The sequence below is a fragment of the Triticum urartu genome, chromosome 7A (assembly GCF_056163025.1).
Source record: "Triticum urartu cultivar PI428250 chromosome 7A, HENAU_Tu73, whole genome shotgun sequence".
NCBI lineage: Eukaryota > Viridiplantae > Streptophyta > Magnoliopsida > Poales > Poaceae > Triticum > Triticum urartu.
Genome location: NC_141879.1, coordinates 687,153,435 through 687,161,219, shown reverse-complemented (window position 1 = coordinate 687,161,219; position 7,785 = coordinate 687,153,435). Strand labels below are relative to the sequence as shown.

Genomic DNA, 7,785 nt, shown 5'->3' with positions numbered 1-7,785 from the left:
AGTATGCATGAGTATTTATTTTCCTCGTTGCATTCTTGTGTAGTAACATATTTTCTAGAAGCACATGCTATTTCCGTTTCTCCTCAATACACGAGTAAAGTATATATGGTAATTGACTAGATTGGATGGGAGAACCTAAGGAAAACAATTTGGATGAGACATGCAAGTACTCCCTCCGTCCCAAATTTTTTGTCCTAGATTTGTGTAGATATGGATGTATCTAATACTAAAACGAGACTTGATACATCCGTATCTAGACAAATCTAAGACAAGAATTTTGGGACGGGGGAAGTATAAGTAAATACCATAGTAGCGATGGCTGGAGGAACTTACGAATACCTAAATTTTGCTCATTGATATTTTGTTTCCCCCTTTTTTGATCTTCAAGGTCTTGAAGGGATTGCATGGGTTTTATCATTCCTCACATTTTTTGTCAGTCTTTTGCGCAAACTCTCATGCCGCAAAAGGAAACAATTAAATATAAATACCGAATATCCATAAATATAATTTATTTATTTATAAGAACTTTACAAGTTTAATAAGGCGAATGCAATCCTTTTGTTTATAAAGATAACATTTCAAACAGTTGAACACATTTTTCAACTAATTAGATTTGAAATACACAAGATCATAACTACAAACTATATAAGATACATTTTCTTTCAAAAATTGTACTATTTTAGGCAATCACGTTATGATATCCCATTGGCAAGTTATGTTGGGTCTTATAATAAGTTAGTATGCTCTTCAAAATTGCCGAAGAAAATTGACACACTTGTGAAAGAAACCAAACAATGCTCATTCCAAGTACGGTCTAACTTATATCTAGAGCAAATGCATGCCTTTCTTTTTGTAAAAAATGTGTTTCTAATATACATAAAAATGTAAGTTTAGTTCAGCACGCAGCCAAGGAATAAAAAATTATGAAAAACGATAAGGTATACCCAAAGGTACGTTACAAGCAAAATGATCCATTTTTATTGTGGTCATGACCTAAACCTGCGATAGACCTTACAACATATTACGTTCATACAAAAGAACTACAGAAAAATAGTTGAGGTAAGTACACATTTATATAATGGAAAGGCAAGTCCAAAATCGAGGACTGCAAAGCAAAGGAAAATAATGCAACTACAATCATTTGGACATACCACATGGATAGCATATGAAAATTACAGTAATCATAGATTAATCTTGCACGAGTAAATCAGAAGGGGAATTATAGTGATCAAATAACTTCCTAAATAATGAGAAGCAGAAGGATGGAATCGACATAAATTACATAGCATTGTCCCTATGATCCTACTTCGATTATAGAAATCAAATGATATGAATCCTATAAAGATCCCACAGTCTTATTTAAGCTACTCAAAAGAGTCTAATTATTTCAAGAATAACACAAAATCAAATTATATGGAAACTATATCGGGAAATCCTATCTAAGTGGTCTAATTATTTATATATAACTAGTCTAGTTATTTCAAGAACAATTTATATGCTAGTTGGTTGTAACGTGATACATGCCCAAAATATATATTAGATTTTAAGAGTATAATTTTTAATAGCTATACAAATGCATGTTCGTCCTAGAAAAGTGAAGTTCTTAGAATGCAACATAACTTTGATAAGAGGCAACGATGTATGACAGTCACTGATAATAAAAAATATATTGAAATGCTCAGTTACCAGATCAACAGACTTCTCAAAATTGTAAAATTGATGTACACTTGTCCTTTGAATAAACGAACATTTTGTAATGTTTCCCGTTTGAAGATAGCGAACTGCGGACGCCAATGTCCTGAATACATAACGGCTAACAGGGTCTGTGTAGTACTGCATAATTAATAGTGATTAGGAGTATGAAAATATTTGAACAAAGAACAATGGAGTGGTTTTGTTTTATTTATTTATATTTACCGGGTCTTTCCTTGTTCATTTCGATGTTTTTCTGTATACCATTTCTTTCACCCATCCATGTGGCAGCCCAGATGGGTTGAACTCCACTTCTTAAGGATGTACAAAACCAGGAAACGTGTTAGCTTTGGAAAGTCAAATCATTGCAGACATAAATAATTATTTATGTAGTGATAGCAACAAACACACATTATCCCGAGAGCTTGTGTCGCATTGTCCATTTGTATCAAATTTGGTGATCTTCATTTCGTTAACATAGAGTAGAACGTCTTCTTTAGCAAATGCTCGTACTCGCAGTGCCGGCTATACATTAAACTGTAAAATAGAAACAATACAAATTTAAAGTTATTTCTTGACATGAGTAAATATATCTTTCATATTTTATATAACTCGTGTTTTCTAGGGCTAATGAAGGTAGCCAACTCTAATTGTAGCTTGGTTGATAACATATCGGGGTTGCCGCCAGCTTACACACATGTGCGAATTGTGATAAATAATAGTTTTACACACGTGTGCGAAGTTACCTTACACACACACAGAGAGATAGAGAGAGAGAGAGACTACATCTCAAACCAAATAAACTAATCTGAGAGATATGTCTTTGAAACGTGTTCATATGTAATCCATGACAGAACTAAGGATTTATGATGAAAATTATAATGGTTGTGAGCATTAAAGAATATTTGGAATTCCTAATATTTAAGAAACTAATATAACTTATCATATATCAACAGTTGGCCACAATTTTAAAATCATTACATATAAATGAGGCTTTTTTGGGCCCATTTAACACTTGCGTATCTGTTTGGATATCAATCATATCAATATTTTTTCCATGTGAACGTTAGTCACCAGTGAATTAGTGACTCGGAGCAACAAATGATTTCATCCGTATATTATTATCGACCTCTATTTCTTATACTACACGGCCAATAGTTTTCCTATTGACAAAAATATGTCTAGAAAACTTAATACCGGTAAGAAGATGGACATACAATGTATAATTCTCATGTTATTAAGTACTTTGAAGGAACGGGTGAAAAACCTACCTTGTACATCTTGTCCATATTTTCTCCACCCGCTCTAATCTCCATCAACCACCACTAGTAGAAAATGGGCCTTTAGTTCCGGTTCCGGAACCGGGACTAAAGGGTTGGGACTAAAGCCCAAACCCTGTAGTCGCGGTTTGCTTACGAACCGGGACTAAAGGAGCTCCACGTGGCCGGTTTCTCGAGCTCCACCTTTAGTCCCGGTTGGTGGGGAATTTTTTTTGAAAAATTATTTTTTCTGATTTTTTTTTTATTTTTTTCGATTTTTTTTTGGTTTTCAAATTTCTGAATTAGTTGACAATTTAATCTCTAATCACCCCTCATCACTACTCAAGTATGTACCACTCATTCCAAACCGTCTAACTTTTCGGCCGGTCACCCATCCTCTCACTACCCTAGTCTAAGCACACTTAACTTCCGAGTTCTATTCTTCCTAGTTTCCAAGTCTGCACTAGCTGTTTTCCTGACAATAGTAAGTTGTCAATCCTATTAACCCTTAGGAGTTGAACTTGAGCATGAAGCACCATTTGAGTTTGAAACTATTATTCTAAAAAACAATAATTAATTAGTAACACTAATATTTCTTGAATAAGTAGTTTGACCATAGTTAGATTAAAAACTCAAAAAAACATAAATTTGAGGATAATTTTTTCCTTCCAGAATTTGAGGATTCTACAAATTTGCAAAATAGCCTACGACTGTCGAAATCGGAACCGGATTTTCGTGCTAAACATTTTGATATATTATACCTTTTTTCGACATCGTATGCAAAAGTTATAGTTGTTTTACTTTTTCATAACACTTTTTTTTGCAAAACATGTCGAAATTTATGCTTTTTAATCTTTGTAACTAGTACATGTAGTAACATTACTACATCTCCAATGATTTTATTTTTTGATGTTTCTATCATTTTTTTGTTTTTTCAAAACTGAAATGGCGATACGGGAGGGGCGGGGGCGGGGGGGGGGGGGGTAATATTAAAGGTTATATGAATCGAGCACCATAGGATCTTGGCTAGGGGGCAGTCAAGGGAGAGATGTCGTTAGTGAGTATCCTTAGTGAGTATCACTTCCTTGTGTACAAACCACATGAAAATCTTGATTCTCAGCGGCACTTTAATTTTCCATATATGGTTTGGTCTCGGGATTGGGCCAGAGTTAATTAAATCCAGGTACATAGATTTAACCGTAAACGCACCGTTCTTAGTTAACTTCCATTGAAATACATCTGGTTGGTCGGAAAGTTGAACATCCATCAACCTTCGCACTATATTCAACTAGGAGGTCCAGCGTTACCCTTTGCAAAACATGTCGAAATTTATTCTTTTTAATGTTCCTAACTAGTAGATGTAGTAACATAACTACATCTCGAAGGATTTTACTTTTTAAAGTTTTTATCATTTTCTTTTGTTTTTTAAAACTGAAATGGTGATGGGGGGGGGGGGTAGAGTTTGATGGTGTCCAACAGAAGCATACTACAACATGGTGTCCATCCAATCCTATCGTCGACTACATCTACTAGCACCATCCCAGCTAGAGTCACAACCAAGGTTAACGAAGCCAGAGTCATGTTCTATTAAAGTGCCAAAAAGAATTACTTTTTAATATAGCAAAACATCTATTAAGCAAAGCAGTAACTTTTTTAATTAAAATCCTAATTTAAATTATTCTAAAAATAACCAAATAAATCTTACTATGACAATAATCTGACATGTGACTAGGAGAAAAAAGAATTAAATTAAAAACTATTTTTAAACTCAAATTATTCACAATCTAGGGTTTGAAGCAAACTTGAATAAATTCATATTTAAATCATTCAAATTTGAAAACTAATGGCGTAAACAGAAACTAGACAAAATTTTCAAACTAATGCAAAAATAATCACTCAAAAATATCGAATATCCTAAAAGATATAAGCAATTTAAAACAGAAACTAAAAACAAAAAACAAACTTCAGAACCCCTTTAGTCCCATTTTGAGCCACAAATCGGGACTAAAGGGCATCACACCCTTTAGTCCCGGTTCGTGTCTCAAACTGGGACTAAAGGTCCCATTTGAACCGGGACTAATGCCTTCCCGACGCCGTAACCGCTCGAACCGGGACTAATGTATTATTAGTCCCGGTTCGTAATGCAACCGGGACTAATGTGTACATTGAGCTTGGATCAAAGCCCTCTTTTCTACTAGTGCTCCCTTTCGGAAACCATTCATGTGATTTCTGCATATCGTGGTACAAAGACACATGAATCATGGATATGGTATTTTATATGTATACTAATATATACTACTACTACTACTACTACTACTACTACTACTAATAACAATAATAACTTCATTATACTAAGGAACACATACAGGAAGCATGTTATGATCAAGACAATCTTTGCCTTCTAAGTAGTGTTCATCCATCTCGGAGAAAAGGTAGTTCAGGACCTTAGACTTCATCCTGAATTTGGCCCCTAACCCCGGAGAAATGAAATACTCGAAATAAACAAAAGAAATCAGAAAAATTAGATATCTACAATAAACAAAACAATACAAAAAAACTGAAAAAACATCCATATTTTTTGTTTAGAGAATAAACAAGAGTTAAATATATTTAATATCATGTATGTCTGCATTTATTTGGTTGTATATAACATACCTTTATAGCGCCACGTTGGACCTCGATGATCCATACCATCTGGGAGCCAATCTGGTGGCTCCACCACAACATCTTCCATCTTCCCGTTGACATCCTCCCGTAGTTTCACTTCCTCAGCATCCGAGACGGAGTCTTGCATTTCTGGAACTGCAAACAACTAATTATTCCCTTCTCTTTCAACTCCTCACACCACCATAACCACTAGAACAACATTCCCTGATGAATTAAAGGCCTAAAGAATTGAAGTGCTAGGTTCTGGACGTCCTTAAAATGATTCCTGAAGTTCCACAAGTCCACAACAGAGCCATGTTTTGATCAACCAATTAGTACAAAGTCAAAATAAACATCCTACACTAACATTTATCTAATCAGTAAATACAAAATTAAATAAATGTTAGTGCAGGCCTAGTGGATTGTTTCTTAGTTCATCGCTCGTCCATTCTTATTGTCTCCCACTTCTCAACTTGTGGAGCCAACCTGTGCACCAAGGGCACGGAGTAGAGCGAGGCCGAGGCTGAGCGGCTGTGGTGCATGGGAGAGCGCGAGGCAGTGGATGGCGAGGACGAGGAGTCTACCTGACGGGCGCCTCTTCTCTGGAGAGACGGCGTAGGAGTAGAAGCAGAAGCTTGGGTTCGCATCCATTCTGCCCGCCCTGCCCTGATACGGAGCACCAGTATATGTGGCCAGCGCGGGCAGGCTTGGCTGCCGGAGCGTGGCCCGAGGGCCGCACCACCGGGGTGCTGGTGCCGCCGTGATTTGGCATACGCGGGCGCCGAGGCTGCCGGGATGTGGGCGGGGCGTTCGGAAGCCAGCCATGCACGGCGAGGAGGGGAATGGCCCGCTTGGAGTGGGGCAAATAGCTCCCATGCTATGTCGTTGGTGCGAATTGTCTCTTATGCGACGTCGTTGGCTGTAATATCTCTCATGCGACATCTGCGTTGGAAAAAATAGCTCCCATACGACACTGCTTCCTAATCCAAAGACACATGTTTAAAACTCGAATCAGGTGAGCAGGACCCACAGCGTGGGACCCACTAACTTATCCAACTCAACATTGGTCAGGTGAGCGGAACCCACAGCGTGGGACCCACTAACTTATCCAGGTCAGCATTGGTACAAGAGGACACCGAGCCGTGCCCCGAGCCGTGCAGCACCCGAGCCCATCCTCCCCCCCTCCCCGACCGTTGTTCTTCTTCTTCTCCGGCGATGACGCGCAGCAACGCCGTTCTGGACCGCGACCTAGCAATGTCGAGCTCCGCTTCAGCCTCCCGCCGCTCATGGCCGCGCTATGGCGCAGTGCCCATGACAAGGTGCCCTGCATGCCCACGTATCGCACCCCTGAAGCGGCTAGTCACAACGACCGACAAGAATGGCAACCTTGGGCGGGAATTCATGAAATGCGAGAGCAAACCAGAGCAGGGAAAGGTGAGATTTTACTTCTCAATATGCCAATTTTGGTTTTTGTCTCCCAATTTCATATTTTCCCATTTTTTCCCAATTTTTCATCGGATTTGGGATTTAGGGTTCATCTTTCCAATTTCAGAAATTGAAGTAATGCACCCATTTTGAGTGGCTAGATGAGTACATAGAGCGGATTCAACTGGAGGGTGCATCAGGGGAGCTCGATTTACCGTTGGAGGCGGAGAAGTTGGGCAAGTTTGGATCGGGCGCATCTGGATCTGGGGCCCCTGGATCTGCCCATTCCATTGGGGCTACTGTGGGGGATGCAGTAGTGACGGCAGAGCTGAAGAAGCTGAACAAGCAGATGAAGAAACTCATCGAATTGCAGAAGATGGGGCTGATGGCCAGACTTTTTTATGTTTGTGTAATTGCTCTCGCATTTGTTTATGTGATGATAATTAGTCGTAAGTGAATAGATTGGGCATCATTTGTAATCGTAATGATATGTATATTTGAATAAAAGTGTTGCGCTGTACGAATTCAGCATGTCCTCTCCACTCTGTTTCGGCTCCGTTTTTTTAGTTCTTCAGTTCGTCATCAGTTTCAGTTTCAGTGATAGAGGGAGAAAAGGAAAAAAAGGTTCGTCTACAGTTGCCCGAAAAGGCCAGGCCCATATAGAAGTTAGGCAGGGCCGAATAGAACATATCCAGGCCCATTGATAAAAGAAGTGTAGCTATGCAAAAAAAAGTGCACACGGTCATTGACATCGATATATCTT

General features: G+C 38.6%; 1 pseudogene; it reads right to left on the bottom strand.

The window, feature by feature from the left end:
• Positions 1-383: 383 nt before the first annotated feature.
• Positions 384-5,685, bottom strand: LOC147961526 (uncharacterized; annotated as a pseudogene).
• Between the last annotated feature and the right edge of the window lie 2,100 nt (positions 5,686-7,785).